The following is a 17,362-nucleotide window of genomic DNA, read 5'->3' as shown; positions in this document are numbered from 1 at the left end:
AAAATTAGTTTAGAAAACATTTGAATAAAGTGGGGATGTTTAAACTCTAGCAAAAAAAGAAGACTTACTATGGGAGACATGGTAGCTGTAAACTCTTCCATTTGAATGTATCTCCTTGTGAGTAGGGGTTGTTTTACTGTTTGAATTTCTTTCCCCATCACCTTACACAGGGCTTGACATGTGCTGAAGAAGTGCTTGTTGATTAATTGCAGCATTTCAAATATTTGAATATATATATATATATATATATATGAAAGAAGAAGGATTAGACCTGTTCAGTATTACCTCAGAGGACAAGTAGGGGTAAGAGGGTGGGTTCAGAGAAGTAGATTGTTGTTTACTGTAAGGATGAACTTTCTTTTTTCCTATTTATTTTTTTAATTCAATTTTATTTTCAATTCAAAATTCTCCCCCTTCCCTTTTTGCTTCCCCTTCCCATTGAGAAAGTATACAAAACAAAACTGAGTACAAATATGTATAGTTATGCAAAACAAATTTCATCAACTATGTATCTCTGCTCCCATCTCTCCCTTCCCCTGAAAAAAAGAGTAAGATAAAGAAAAAACAGAAAATATGCTTGAGTCTGCACTCTTTGTTCATCAGTTCTTTATCTGGAGTGTTAGATGGCTTGTTTGATCAGGAATTCTTTGAAATTGTGCTTGATTATTGTGTCACTAAGAAAGAGTTTTCTTGTTAAATTTCTTTTCTAAAATTATATCTTTATTTTATTAAATATTTCCCAATTATATGTAAAATTTTCTTGTAACATTCATTTTTTAAAAAAATTCTGAGTTCCAAGTTCTCTTCCTTCTTCCTGACCTTCCAGTGCTATTGTTAATGCAAGCAAATATTAGCCACGTTGCAAAAGAAAACACACAGAGACACAGACACAGACACCTCCCCCTCTCCCCCCCACACACTCCCAAGAAAAATGAAGTAAAAAAATTGCCTTAATCTTTACTCAGAGTTCATCAGTTCTGTCTCTGGAGGCGGATAGAGTTTCTCATCTTGGGTCCTTTGGAATTGTCTTGGGTCCTTGTCTTGATCAGAGTAACTAAGTCTTTCACAGTTAATGATCCTTACAATATTGCTGTCACTGTGTACAATGGTATCCCAGTTCTGTTTGCCTCACTCTGCATCAGTCTTAAGAAGTATTTTTCTTTAAAATTTATTAATTTATTTTTAGTTTTCAACATTCACTTCTACAAGTTTTAAATTTTCTCCCCCTTCTTCCCCCTGCCTTCTGAAGATGGCATGCAATCTGATATGGCTCTATACATACATTCCTATTAAACACATTTTCACATTAGTCTTGTTGTATAGAAGAATTATAATGAATCGGAGCAACTGTGAGAAAGAAAAAATAAAACAAAACAAAAAAGAAAATAAGTCTGCTTTGCTCTGCATTCCAACTCCATAGTTCTTTCTCTGAATGTGGATGGCATTTACCATCATGAGTCCTTTGGAGTTGTTTTAGGTCCTTACATTGCTGAGAAGGGCTAAATCTATCAAAATCAATCAACTCCCAACAGTAGCTGTTTCTGTGAACAGTGTTCTCCTGGTTCTGCTCCCTTCACTTAGCATCAGTTCATATAAGTCTTCCAGGATTTTCTGAAGTCTGTCTGTTCATTATTTCTTATAGTATTCCATTACATTCATAGACCACAACTTGTTCAGCCATTCCTTAATTGATGGGCATCCCCCCATTTCCAGTTCTTGGCCACCACAAAAAGAGCTGTTATAAATATTTTTGTATATGTGGTTTCCTTTTTCATTCTTATGATTTCTTTGGAATACAGCCCTAAGAGTGGTATTGCTGGGTCAAAGAGTATACCCATTTTTGTAGCCCTTTGGGCATAGTTCCAAATTGCTCTCCAGAATGGTTGGATCAGCTCACAGCTCCACCACCAATGACATAGTGTGCCAGCTCTCCTCCATCTTCTCCAACATTTATCATTTTACAATTTTGTCATGTTAGTCAATCTGGTAGGTGTGATGTGCTACCTCAGAGTTCTTTTGATCTGTGTTTCTCTAATCAATAGTGATTTTAGAGCATTTTTCATATGACTAGAGATAGCTTTAATTTCTAAGGAACTACAATGAACTGTTAAAAATAAAATGACCTGATTTCTGTTCTTGGTACCATTCTTTCAGCATCGTAGAATCTTGAATGGGGAGACCTGGAGGTTACCTAGCTCAGTAGCCCACCGAAGATAATACTCCTTATTTCAGTGACTATAACATTCAGATGCTGATCTCTCTCTCTCCCTCTCCCTCTCCCTCTCCCTCTCCCTCTCCCTCTCCCTCTCCCTCTCCCTCTCCCTCTCCCTCTCTCTCTCTCTCTCTCTCTCTCTCCCCCTCCCTTTCTCCCTCTCCCTCCCTCCTTTCCATCACTGGAAGTATTCAAATAATGACTGAATGACTGTCAAAGGATTAAATGGTGTTTAAGGCTTATCACTCATGGTTCTGTGACTCTGAGATCTTCATGCTGGTACCATGAACAGAAATCAATAAATCAAAAGTGGGATCAGGTTTTGGGAGAAAGATAAGAAGCTTAGCTTTAGACGTATTGATGAAACAGTTACAGACTATCCAAATGGAGGTGTGCATTAAGGAGCTGCAAATACAGATCTAAAGTTGGATTAGGAGTCAAGACTAGATAAGAGTTTTTGAACTTCATATGAGTGCTATTATAGAGTAATGAAAAGAATGTTAGACGAATTCAGGAGACATGTTTGAATTCCATCTCTGATGATTATGAGCTGTGTAATCATGGATAAATCATTGAATTTCTTTGAGTCTCAATTTTCTTCTATAAAAAGAGGGAAATACTTGTATTACGTGCACCAGTGGGTTGTTTAGAGGAAATGTTATATAGATCTTAGACGTGTTATGTAAGTGTAAGTTATTATTGCCATCCAGAGTTGAATAGTGCCAGCTCACAAGCAGCATCTGTTCTTTGGGTTTGTGGGGGGTAATATGAAAACAGATAAGTACATTTTTTTTCTTTCAAACCTCAACTTTCTTTATCTTTAAAATATATTGTGTATTTATTTTTCAGTTCTTAACATTCACTTCCACAAAAATTTGAATTCAAAATTTTCTCCTCATCTCTCCCCACCCCTCACCCCAGGGCAGCATGCACCCCATCCACACCTTCCTCCAGTTTGTCCTCCCTTCTGTTACCCACCCTTCTTCCATTCCCCTTCCCCTCTATTTTCCTGTAGGGCAAAATAGATTTCTATACTCCATTGCTTGTGTAGTTTAATTTTCAGTTGCATGCTAAAACAATTTTTAACATTCATTCTTAAAACTTTGAGTATTCTCTTCCTCCCCCCCCCCCCATTGAGAAAACAAGCAATTCAATATAGGTCATAAATGTGTAACAATGCAAAAGCACTTCCATAATAGTTATGTTGTAAAAGACTAACCACATTTCTCTCTGTCCTATCCTGCCCTTAATTTATTCCATGCTCTCCCTTGACCTGTCTTCCCACAATAGTGTTTGCTTCTGATTATCCCTTTCCCCAATTTACTGTCCCTTCTATTATCTTCCCTCTCCTGTTCCCTTCCCCCTTGCCTTCCTGTGGGGTACAATAGATTTCCATATCCAATTGCATGTGTGTTATTCCTTCCTTAAGCTAAATCCCATGAGAGTAAGGCTCAATTATTTCCTTTCATCTCTCCCCTTCTCTGCTTCCCCTGCTGCCTTCCCCTCCATTGTAAACACTCTTTCTTCCCTCTTTTATGTGAGATGATTTGCTACATTTTACCTCTCCCTTTCTGTTATACCTAGTACATTCCATTCAACAGTAAATTTTATTTTTTTATGTATTCTCCCTTCATATTCAGCTCACCCTGTACCTTCTTTGTGTGTGTATATGTATGTATATGTATATATATGTATGTACATATATATACATATGTATACATATATACATACACACATATGCATACACATCTACCCATGTGTGTGCCTACGCATATATAGCATATATGTACATACATACATACCCGTACATACCTACATATCCATACATACCTACATATGTATTCCCTCTAACCACCCTAATACTGAAAAGGTCTCATGAGTTACAAATAACATCTTTCCATGTGGGAATGGAAACAGTTCAACAGTAGCAAGGCCCTTATGACTTCTCTTTCCTATTTACCTTTTCATGCTTCTCTTGATTCTTGTATTCGAAAATCAGATTTTCTATTCAGCTCTGGTCTTTTCAACAAGAATGCTTCGAAGTCCTCTATTTCATTGAAATTCCATTTTTTCTCCTGAAGTGTTATACTCAGTTTTGTTGGATAGGTGATTCTTGATTTTAATCCTATCTCCTTTGACTTCTGGAATATCATATTCCAAGCCCTTTGATCCCTTAGTGTAAAAGCTGCTAAATCCTGTGTTATCCTGATTGTATTTCCACAATACTTCCATTATTTCTTTCTGACTGCGTGCAATATTTTCTCCTTGATCTGGGAACTCCAGAATTTGACTACAATATTCCTAGGAGTTTTCCTTTGGGGATCTCTTTCAGGAGGTGATTGGTGAATTATTTCCATTTGTATTTTACCCCCAGGTCTAGAATATCAGGGCAGTTTTCCTTGATAATTTCTTGGAAGACAGTGTCTAGGCTTTTTTTTTTTTTTTTTAAATCATGGTTTTCAGGTAGATCAATAATTTTAAAATTATCTCTCCTGGATCTCTTTTCCAGGTCAGTTGTATTTCCAGTGAGATATTTCACATTGTCTTCTATTTTTTCATTCTTTTGGTTTTGTTTTGTAATTTCTTGGTTTCTCATTAGCTTCTATCTGCTCCATACTAATTTTTAAAGAACTATTTTTTTCAGTGTGTTTTTGAACCTGCTTTTCCATTTGACTGATTCTGCTTTTTAAAGCATTCTTTTTCTCCTCATTGGCTTTTTGGACCTCTTTTGCCATTTGGGTTAGTCTATTTTCAAAGGTATTATTTTCTTCATCATTTTTTGAGTCTCCTTTAGCAAGCTGTTGACTCACTTTTCATGCTTTTCTTGCATCACTCTCATTTTTCTTCCCAGTTTTTCCTCCACCTCTCTTACTTGATTTTCAAAATCCTTTTTGAGCTCTTCCATGGCCTGAGACCATTGCATATTTTCTTTTGAGGTTTTGGATGTAGAAGCCTTGACATATATCTTCCTCTGATTGTATGCCATGTTCTTCCTCATCTGAAAGGATGAAAAAAAATACCTGTTCACCAAGAAAGTAGCCTTCTATAGTCTTATTTTTTTCCCCCTTTTTGGGTGTTTTCCCAGCTAGTTACTTGACTTTTGAATCCTTTGTCAGGTGGAGGTTATACTCTAGGGACCTGTAAAGTTCTCATTTCCTCCTAGGTGGCACAATCAAAGGAGAGGACTTTACTTCTCTCCTGGCCTGCGCTCTGGTCTGTTAGCATCCAGAAGCATTCTTGTCTGCCTAGGATCCGTGAGTAAGATTCCCTCTCCACAGTCACCACCAGCTCCACCATGCCAGCGCTCCTCCTTACCCCAGGACTTCCACTCAGGACTGAGACCCAGATCAGTTGCTTGATTCCCCCAGGGTCTTTAGACCAAGGGCTCCAAAAGTGGATGCTGTTGCCACAGTACCTACTACTGCCTTGGGTTTGGTGCTGAGGCCGGACCTCACTCCCCTCTCACCCAGCTTTCTCACTGACCTTTGAAGCTGCCTTTGGCATTTGTGGGTTGAGAAATCTGGGAACCTCAGCTACTACCTGTGATTCCATGCCCTGAGGCTGGCTCCAGTCCTGTCCATGCGAGGTGGCCAAGGCTGGACTGCACTCTGCTCTGAGCCTGGTGCGATAGACCTTTCCCATTGACCATCCAGGCTGTCTTGAGATGGAAATCTCTTTAACTCTGTCATTTTGTGGCTTCTGCTGCTCTAGAATTTGTTTAGAGTCACTTTTTGTATTTTATGGGCTATGAGGGGAGAACTTCTACAGGTCCGTCCTTCTACTCTACCATGTTCCAGATAAGTACATTTTTGAAGAAGGAAAGATAAGTCCTCTAAGGTGGAGTGAAACAAGGAAGAATGGAAGACCAAAAATTTTTCCTGGGTCAGAAATGTATATTTAGAAAAATGTTGGGGAAGATAAAAAGAGTTCAAGCTAAGAAGTTAGAAAAGTAGGAAGAAAATTCGAGTGATGTGCCATCAAAGAAAAAACCAGGAGAGTGGAGAGTTTCAGGAAGGAGATGGTGTGGTCAGCATTGTCGGATTCTGCAAAGTCAAAGGAAGGGAAGACTTGAGTCAGAGGCCTCTGCATTAAGTATCGGAGTACAATGTTGGCAGTCCTGGAAGAGTGCACTTTGCAGCGCAGAGGATTAAGGAGATTAAGAGAGTGATAGAGGAAAGGCACTTGCCGTAAAATACATATTGAAGATGTTTGACAGTGAAGGAGAAATAGGATAGTAGTTACTGGCCTACTGAAGATGTTTTTCATTTTTAATGTTCTTTTTTATTAGAAGCTTAAATATCAACAAACATTTCTGTATACAATGAACAGAAAAAGAGAGTTGTTTATGAAACCATGACCCTGTTGTTTATTTTTTAAAAGGATATGCACAGTGAATGGCACACAGAGTAGGCACTTAATTAATATTTATTTATTGATTGATGTACTAGTACTAACACTTCTGTGTCCCCATTCAAACTTTCTTTATTTCATTGATTTTTTTCTTTTTGTATCACTATCACCCACTTATCCCCTCCTTCTTAGTAAAAGTTTTCCCTTTAAAAAAAATAACATTAGTCAAGCAAAACAGATAGACACATTTGGCCAGACACGTATGTTACATTCTGCATCCCTAGGAGAAGCATGTTTCTTTATCCCTATATAAATTGTTCTAGTTCTTTCACCTTCACTCTGTATTAATTAATGTCTTTCCAGGCTTCTTTGCATCCGTTCCTTTCATCATTTCTTACAAAGTAATAGCATTCCATTATGGTCATATATCTCATATTGTTTAGCCATTCCCTAATGATCAAGCACACAAGTGGTTTTCAGTTATTTGTCACAACTGAGACTGCTGCTACAAATATTTGTATATATTTTAGTTCTTCACCTTTTGTCTTTGTCTTCTTTGGGGCTGCTAGTTGTATGACTTTTCTAGGATAGTGCCTCATTGTACAGGAGTTGGGTAAGGAGATAGGTAGAAGAGAGAGTGAAGATGCTAGAGAGAGATTATAATTGGTGGAGCAAGGTCACAGAAGGTAGGTGCCAAGGGGTAAATTGGGTATAAACAGAGGAATTAGACTTAGGAGAAAGGAATATTTGTTTCCCCTGTATATAGGAGCAGAAGCATATATATGTATATATATATATATATATATATACACAGATGGAGAGAGAAAATGGGAGTTGCCTTTTCTTGATCACAGTATTTTTTCTTTCAGTAAAGTAGTAGATAGGGTCATTGGTTTAGATTGGGAACATTTGATGTAGATAGTACAGAATTTGGGGGACTTTTGAAGAATTTTACAATTTTGCGGTAAAACCACAAAGACACAAAGACCACAAAGTATAAAATACTACACATTTGTGCTGTACTTTCCCTCACAACGTACCAAGTGTCAATTTAATGGAAAACTCTAACTTAGAAGATTTGAAGGAGTAATCAATAGAGGATCCTCGCCTCCCACAAATTTTCTCAAATTAAAAAACAGGGCATCTAGTTACCAAGTCATTTTAATACCCTTTTCTGCCCCTTGTCCCCTCTTCCCCAAGACAACAGACAGAACTGGAGGTTCAGGAATAGGCAAAGCTATCTGATCAATTTTAATTCATTCATTTATTCATTTTTGTTCAGTTGTGTCCAACTCTTTGTGATCCCATTTGGGGGTTTCTTCGCAAAAATTACTGGAGTTCTTTACCATTTCCTTCTCCAACTCATTTCACAGATGAGGAATGGAGTCAAATGGGTTAAATGACCTGTGTAGGGTCCCACAGCTAGTGAGTATCTGAGGTTAGTTTTGAACTCTGGAAGATGAGTCTTCCTGGCTCCAGGTCTGGTGCTCTGTCTCTGCTCCAGTAGCTGATTAACACACAATTATGATCCTCATCCACTATGGCACAATAAGTCTTAAGTAAACTAAAATTTGGCAGTCATTTATCTTAGCATCTAGATTTGTTCTCTGCTGACTGTTCGAAGTTAATATTCTGCTGTTGAGATACGCATTGACCTAATGCTTTTGTTAATGCTGTATCTCAAATGCTTTTATTTGTGTCATTTGCCCCTCTTGTCTGTCTTATATTTTTAACATCTAGAGAGCAGAGTATCTATGCGTTCATATAATTCTTTTTATACATTGTTTATTGCAGTGTGTTTTGCACAGTTATTTAAGTGTTTTGTGATAACCATTCTTTAGACATTTAATAAGTAGACTTTTATTTTTGTGGGTTTGATGTCATTAGGAATTAGGGCCCAGCTTCATGTCGGACCAGAAGACTGGGATCTCCATGTCCTTCACTCTGGTCAGATGACTTCTGTTGCCAAAAAAAGAAAGTCTATTTTGAGGGGACTGCACCATTTGGAGTTATTTAACTTCATGTTTTTTTTTTTTTTCTGCAATTAGGAATACATACATAGACTGCTTTTAGAGAGCTAGGTACCAATATGTAACTGTCATAAAGATACTTTTTTCAGGTATTTTAAAATCTTGGTGTTTTGAACCTTTCATGCTGAAACCTGCTTATCTATTGGTAACATATTTTATGGTCTCTTACTGAATTGTAATTTTCTTTGAATCATTTAACTATATTTAAAGTACTATGAAAAATAATTTACTTTTGACTCAGATCATAGAGGTGTTTTCTGGTCATTTTGAGTAGGGATTTAGTAAAGCCAGAAAAACATTAGATATCTCTAGAACATGCAACCAAAGATGTCTATACTGGCCCCTAAATGGTTCTGGTCTTGTGAGACACCCAACATAAACTTCTTAGTTCTTAAAATAAGAATATTGTTTGGGGACAGGAAAAGGAGGGAACCATTTTGTTCTAATTATACATTTATTAAAGTCAATTGGCATTTTAGCAGCTCAACAAACCTGATGTGACAAAGAAAAGTGTATTCTTTTACTTCATTTTTACCACAAACACAAAGAAAAATGCTGCCATAAAAACGTCAAGTAGAAAATCACATTTAAGTTCCCTTTTTCTAGGAACTGGTGTGAGAAGGATAAAATAGATTCTTGTGGGATTATATTCTACATAGCTTTGGTAGCCATTAAGTTCCATTTTCTTTGTCCTTAAAAACCACCTTAATTTTCTGCCCAGTGAGTGTTTCACTTTTCCATATTAATATAGCTGATTCTTCATAATAATTATTAACGAAGTAATTTTTTTTGGTCTTCAATTTTGAAGAGCTGAGGTTTTTTTAAACCTATTTTCTTTTTGGCTTCCAACCAGCCCTTTCAAATATAAATTCAGAGCAGGTAGGAAAATGCTTTTAAAATGCATGTTTGATGTAGTAAAGTGCTGTGCCATGCTTCTGAAAGAGCCAGGGTCACAGCTGCATACGTGAAAATGCAGGCATTGCTTCCTCATTCAGAAAAAGCAATTTGTGTTTGTCATTGAATTTGGGATGTAAATCAAATCATAGCTCTCTTATATTCAGAGATGTACCAGACAAGGTTGAGGTGATCTAAAGGTTACAAATAACTTTTGCTTTCATAGTTGCCTACTGCAAGACTAATCTTTTATTTCCCCCTTTTTCTGTAAGATTGATGTATTTACACTTGGAAAGGTGAATCTAGTTACATCTTATTTCATCATTGCCTTTGTTCAAGTGGAGCCACACATTTAGCATTTATTAGTTTCTTTCCCCAACCCCCACCTTTTCAGTTAAAGTGAAGAGACTGTTTTGTGTTGGCAGTATCATGGAAGGGGAAGACTGTTGAAATAAATTCTGACCTTTTCTTCCATGGTGAATTGTTTCTTCATAGCTCTGTGAACTTGAGACAGAGGAGAACTAGAGAAAGAATACTGCTGGCATGATGGGTAGATTCTTAGTCTAGAATTTATTGGAATATATGGACAAGACTCCGACCTTCTGAGAGGGCATGAATAGTTTGAGTCTGTGTGGGAGGAAGCAGATCCATTCAAGTACCGAAGTACTGTGTGCAAGGGACTGTGATTGGTTCTGAGTTTAAGTAAAACATGTCCAGTAACTTCTGGGGACTTGCAGTCAATGGAGTGTTGACCCATTGAGTGCCAAGGTGAGGCTGCGCTGTTGTAGGTTCTACTTGAAGAGTGTCTCTGCTCTATTCAAAGCAGAGACTTTGTCTAGGCTACATTACACCTGGCCTTTGTCCAGAGGAGAAGCAAGGGGCGGAGAAGTATTAGAATAAGTGAGAGGAGATAATGTGAACAGAAGCTGCAACCAGGGAATCCAGAAATAGGGAACTCAGTTGCAGTGGGCATTGGGTCCAAGGGAATAGGGGGAGTCATGAAGTTAGGTTCAGAATCAAAGCAAGAATTCAGGACAATGAAGATAGGTACACATTGTAATAGGGATCCCTCGGTTTTCTTTCCTACTTGTGTTTTATCCTTGTGTATAAATACTACCCCCCTTCCTAGGGTACCACTTCCTCTTTCCTATCCCTAGAGTGATACAAAGTGGTACAGAGTGCTTTGTACCCATTATCTCTTTTAATCCTCACAACTCGATGAGATAAGGTCATGCAGATATTATCTGTATTTTAGCGATGAAGGAGGTTCATCAGGGTAAGTGACTTGCTAGAGGTTGTCCTATGGCTAGTGAGTATCATGCCAGGTCTTACAGAGTCTTCTTTCCATGACACTGGACTTCCTAACCTAACGATTTAAAAGAATAAAATGGTCATCCTTGTCACCTCATTTAACTTTGATGCTTTTTTTTTCCTGTCAGCTACATTTGTTGAATATTCTATAGACAAGACTAAGGTAGGAGGTGGGCAATGGGGAGAGTTGTAAAAAGAATTAAAAGAAACAGTTCTGTCTTCATAAACTTAGTCTAGTTAGTAAGAGAAAGCCTACAACTTGGACTAAATCAACAATACATGTATGTGTTACATGTACATGTAGAATATAATGCAAAATTTTTTCTTTTTTTTTTTTTTTTTGTTGTTAAACTGTGTATAAAAGATGTCATTACTAGAAAGAGTCCTTGATTTGAGATTAGAAAAACTTGATATGGATCTTGGTTTTTTCACTTGGTTCAATTGTTTTTTTAGTTATCCAGACACCTTCTGGAGCTTTCCTTTCCTGCCAAGAATAGAGCAACTAATAACTTCTTCCCTTGCTCTGATAATAATTTTGTACTTCAAAAAGTGAAGGAGCTAATGAAAAGAAATTCTGTTCCTCATGTTATTCTTAACAAAAGGGAGGAATTGGTTGCTGTAATAGGAATGATGAGATTCTGGGGAAGAGTAGTGTATGATTGTGCTATCCTAGAATTCCTTTTGCATAACATAGTCTTAAGTTTAATATGCATTATAATATTTTGTTCATTAGTTTCTTAAGTCTAGACAATCAACAAAATAATTAAGCCCCAAGTTAGAGTATTTGCTTACTTCCATAGTATAAGTGTTCACATTGAAAATTTAATAACCAACTCACTGGTGCTAGTACAAAGCTGTCTCCAGCGTCCCAGCATGATAATGATCACAGAATAGTGTCTATTTTATCTTACAGGCAATAAATAGGCAGTGAAGGTGCCTCATCAAACAAGGGCCATAGTCAGATCTTTGCTTTAGGATTAAAATTGAAAGAGTCAGTCATAATCACTCTGACATTATTATTTGGTCATGTCTGACTCTTCGTGACTCCATTTGGGTTTTCTTGGCAAAAGATAGTGGTCTGACATTTCATTTTTTAGGTCATTTTGTGGACCATCTTAGAATTTATGATAGAAGAAAGGGAAATGGATGTCACTTATTGCTTCTACTTTTTAAGGAAAGCATATTTCATTGGGTACAGAGACTGGATGGGAATGAACTCATGGCCTAAAATTCTATATCCTTTGAAGAATGGGAAACTCAGGAATGAAATTCTTAACGCACAGAAAAATATTATGATAAAGTAAAATGAGAATTGTTTAAAAGAAATCAAGGGTCACTATGAAATTATTGCATGTATTTTTAAGTAGATATGCTAAGGTTCATATTTGGTTGAGACTGATGGGAAAACTAAGGACACAAAAAAGACCCTTCTCCCCTCCCTGTCCTTCTGAATTATAGCCAAGGTCAAAGAGCAGATAAGACTTGGGATGATGGTGATTTCCAGCAGGGAGCTCCTCAACATTTATTTTGCTCCTGTTTTATGTCCATGAGAATGATTGCTAGATTGGAAAGGACAGAACACAAGTTGCTAATATGGAGTTTAAACCCAAGATAGGCTAGGAAATAGAGAGCACCTTGATGATTTCCTTGGTGAGTTGAAGTGAAAATGTCTAGATGAACATTTGAGAGAACTGGCAGATGTGAGTGCTAAACCACAGTAGTATTTGAAAGATTACGGAGAAGGGCAGATTCTGTCTCAGTTTTTTAATTATTTTTAATTATTGTATTTGTTTTCGGTGTTCTGTAATCACTTCCATATATCTCAGATTTTTCCCCTCCTTCCCCCATACCTCCCCACTCCCTCCCTGAGACGGCATACAATTTCATGTAGGTTCTACATGTAACGTTCCTATTAAATACATTTTCACTTTAGTCATGTTGCATAGAAGAATTAAAATGAATGGGAGAAATCATAAAACAAACCAAAACATAATACAAAAGAAAATGATCTGCTTCATTCTGCGATAGAATTTCGTAGTTCTTTCTTTGGGTGTGGAAGGCATTTTGCCTTAAGGGTCTGTCTCAATTTTTTAAAAAGAAAAACTAGAATGTAGGCAGTCAACAGTGATCAGTGATTTCTGGGAGCATTATTAGGAGATATTATTAGAACAGTGGTCACTGGACATGTAGGAAAGGAAGCAGTGATCATAAAGAGCCAGCTTGTCCACCCCAGGAGTTAGTTCTTCTAGATTAGCAGTATTTCCCTTTTTGACAGGATTTCTAGAGTGGTAGATGAAAGAAATGTTTTATTCTAGATGTTAGCAAAATGTTTTATAAAGTTGTTCCTGCTGTTCTTGTGGAGACGATGGAGAGATGTTTATTAGAATAGTAAGTGGTTTTGGAACTGGTTTAAGGAGTAGTTATTAATAATCCAGTATCAATTTAAAGTAGGAAGTTTCTAGTGAAATACCCCAGAGATCAGTGCTCGGTACTTTGCTGTTAAATGTTTTCTGTCAGTCAGCGAATTAAAGTGCAAGCTATTGATAAAATGGCATACTTGTCAAATTTTCAGATGACAGAGAAGTGTGATCAGGCAGGTTTGTTTGAAAAAGATCTGAGAATTTTACTCAAGGGTATGCTGGTAAACGTTTATCACTGTCTCTCCAAAAACATGTACACAAGGCACTCTTTTAAGTTTCATCTTCATTATTAATATTTTCTCCATCACTTTCTTAGCCTTCACAATCAGCAAAACAAGAAATCAAACCCTGATTTGTGGCGTTTGCCAATTTCTGAAGTTCAAATGTTCTCACTAAAAATTTAATAGCTGTCTTGTGAGTCAGCATGAGCTGGCACCAAGGTTTTACTGGTCTGTCAGCACATGTGGAATCAGCAATGTAATTGGAAGGCAAAGGTGCTACTCCCTCAGTAGTCTTAAGCGACATAAGGTCCAGGGTGGTAATGAATGTTTCCACTCTACCATTGCTCACACCACATCTAGGCTAGAGTATGTAGTTGTGGGTATCATATTTTAGGAGCTCTACTAATAAGCCAGAGAACATCCAATGGATGGCAGGGGGCCTTGAGATCATGAGGCTTGACTATAAACTAAGGAAATTTACCCAGCAGAAGAAAAGATTTAAGGGCATTATGACAGCTATCTTTAAGCATTTGAAGAGCTGTCTTGGGGAAGAGGGATTGGGTTTATATAATCTTTTTATTCCCCTTTGAGGGGTTAGCATCTAGGTATACCCAAAGCCTCCGTCCTAGTCCCTTTTCTTCCTTCCCTGTCTCTCCCCTTTTTCAGATTTCAGCAGCTCTGAAGGGTTCAATTATCTCTATGCATATGAATATGGAAATACAATAAACTTCATGTCTGTTATGTTGGTAAGTGGGATAATTGAAATCTATAGATTTTTTTCTAAATTTGCTATTTGTCCCTCTCACACCATATCTTTATTTTCCTTATCAGAACTTTTAATTGAGCAGTATTACCTTGTTTTCATCTTAGTTCCTTTTGTTTTCCTTATCTCCTAGAGGTACTTTGTAAAAGTCAAATGTCCAAAAATGCAGAAATGGAAAAAATTCCTGAATAATCCGTACCTTTCCCAACCTGGATAATAAAAAATTAACTGTATTTAGCATCTTGATTATAATTTTGAGATATGAAAAACCTCCATTTTCTGTAATATGAGGAAATGCATAGTTTAATGGTAATTGTTTTGGACTGTGATTCTATAAAGATTAATTTTGTTTTTTAAAAATTAACATTTTTGAATTCCCATTGTTTTACTTGGTATGCAGAGTGGTAGCAGGGCCCTATCATTATGATGCAGTGACTGTGACAATATTTAACTGTAGTGATTTGCTTTCAAGTTTATGGAATTGTACTATTTTTGAAATACTCGGTTCTGGGGCTTTGAGGGGGTCAACAAAAACATTTTATTCCATCTTTTTGCTTTTTGTATGGACATCACATTCTAATATACCTCATGCATTTTTTATGTGCATTAAGCTAAATGACTCATGAGCATATACATAACAAATGAACCAGCTTTTGGGGAGGATGTTATTGCTAAATTTGGGCTAATTATATTTTGTGGATTTATTAACAATATAATTACTAGGAAAATTATCCTCACTCCAGTTTCCTTCCACCCTTAAGGATTATGATCTCTAAACTAATTTTGGAAGAGTCTTATTTCCACATAATCCTATAACTTCTGTCTGACTCACAGTTTTAGGGAATGTTGATTATTCAGATGGCTAGATTTCTATTTATAGTTTTTATTTGACTCCATTTCACTTACTGTCAAGTCCATCTATCCATGATGCTAAACAGAATCTACCATGTGAATTTCTAGTGGAAAAAAGGCCTTTGTCAGAGTAGCCACACTAATTTAAACCTATCCTCCCATCTAAATGCAGACTAGGCAGATGAATTATAATGTAGTTCAAACTCTGTATTCTGTATTTCTTATCCTGTTTAAATATTATTCCCATCCCCCCCTTCATTTGGACAAACCTATCTCTTGTATATTCAAGAAATCTGGCTGATAACAAAGACATTCACACATTTTTTGGAGAAGGTAGAATGAGAAATAATCCACATTACAGCCCTGGAGTGATCTTTATGACCTTATGTGATGTTTCTTGTTAGATTTCTTCTCCCTTAAAGAGTCATAAATGCTACCATTAGCAAATGAAATACCGGAGAGATTGTGTGGGATGATTTTTTCCTGTGTTACTTAAGTATGGGTCATGTCAGCAGAAAAGCCAGTATTTAAGTAAAAATTTCAAGTGCTACCCAATATATTTTAATTGGAGGTTACAGTCCAACATGATCAACGTGACCTTGGCAATCTGGGAGTTCAGCTGAGGTAGTGGGACTAACAGAATTTCTGTTATCTTTTTCCTAATAGTCCTTGACAGCTAGAATGTAATCTGGTCCAACTGTGGGGTTTCTTAGCAGAGGAGTCAGGAACTTGATGATCTAGTGGATGGAGCTCCTGACTTGAAGTCAAGAAGGTCTGGATTCAGATCATGCCTCAGACACTTAGCTATGTGATCCTGGACATGTCACTTAAAACTCTTAACTTCCTTCAGTTTTTCTTCATCTGCAAAATAGAGATAACAACTGCAACCTTATTGCTACATATGCTACCTTGAAAAGGTGCTTGGGGGCAACTGTAGCAGCTTTAGTTACTTGGTTTTAATCAGAATTATCATTTGTCTAAATTACTTACTAACCTCCCCTTTTTGTAGCTCTTCCTCCTTCAGGGCTGGGCCCCCTTAGTGAGAGACCTCACTTTAACTTGTGATCCATAGCCAGTACATTTTCTCAGATTTGATCTTTGCAGGCCAGGCTATGAACAGGGAATAACCTTTGGCTCAGTAACTGCCAAACAGCTCTGGGGTAAGGGGTTGCTCAGTTTTTTAAAGCTCTGATATACGCTTGTAGGTCTATGTAACGAATATCACGAAAGGTGTTGGGAGGCCATAGTAGGCCCAGGATGGTCTTTTTGTATGCAAATGAACTGATCCCTGCCTCCAATTTCCCTGCTAGGAATGGAATGATTTAACGGTACCTGGAAGGGCCTCACCCTTACATTTCATTCTCTGAGTTTGCCTCTTATAACCTTCAACTTTGCTGAATTCTAAAAGGAGTTTATCTTTTAGTGCATCCATTTTCTTGGACTTGAGCTAATAATGAAATGGTACCATAATAATATAAAGTATGTAGCATACGTAGCCTGCTGAGATTTTTAAAAGGAAAACTTTGAAATGTGTTACATGTCTGTTTTTGGTGGCAGACTTCACAACATATGATGGACAGTTCCTTGTATTAGATAATGGGCTTTCTTGCTTCAGTATTATTTTTGTATGAAAGTCTCTGTTTTATGATGTTCTAAAAGAAGCCAAGTCAGGTCAACAAGCATTTGTTAAGTGACTTACATGGTGCTGGGGATACAGAGAAAAGCAAAAACAGCTTCTCAGCCTAATGTGGAAGACAACATACAAACCACCATGTATAAATGAGATAGAGGCAGGATAAATTGAATATAATCAGCAAGAAGGAACTAGCAATAAAGGGGATTGTAAGAGAATTCTTACAGAGGATGACATTTTATCTGCGACTTGAAGGAAGGTAGGAAGCAGAGATGAGAAAAGAGAACATTTCAGGCATGGGGGATGGATAGCTAGTTAGGATGTAAGGAGTTGGAAGAGATGGAAAGTAGCTGGGAAAATTCCTCAAGTCTGAGATCCTGAGATTCTCCTGAAGAGCAATTCCTCTTACTTTTGACTCACCTTTCCTCTTTGGACTACTGGTCAGTAATTCAAGACACAGGGCTCGTAGATTAAAAAAAAAAAAGTTTGATTAGCATCAGCTGATGGTCAGTTGCTTGCACTCAGAACAAAAGGAGAGAGAGACATATATAGGATTTTGCGCAACCTTAGTGCAATATTATTGACCTCAAAAGGAGCCTATCTGGTGAGGCTATTCATCTCACTCCCTATATTTGAAGGTTGAGTACTAGGGACAGCATGTCAAGTGATTTGGGGG

General features: G+C 37.2%; 1 protein-coding gene across 8 annotated transcripts in view; it reads left to right on the top strand.

The window, feature by feature from the left end:
• FOCAD (focadhesin) overlaps positions 1-17,362 on the top strand; it is a 341,519-nt gene that overhangs the window by 49,366 nt on the left and 274,791 nt on the right. The window lies entirely within an intron of this gene.

Source organism: Notamacropus eugenii, chromosome 3 (genome assembly GCF_028372415.1).
Source record: "Notamacropus eugenii isolate mMacEug1 chromosome 3, mMacEug1.pri_v2, whole genome shotgun sequence".
NCBI classification, from domain to species: domain Eukaryota; kingdom Metazoa; phylum Chordata; class Mammalia; order Diprotodontia; family Macropodidae; genus Notamacropus; species Notamacropus eugenii.
The sequence above is the reverse complement of the archived record's forward strand: the minus strand, read 5'-3'. Positions and strand labels throughout refer to the sequence as shown.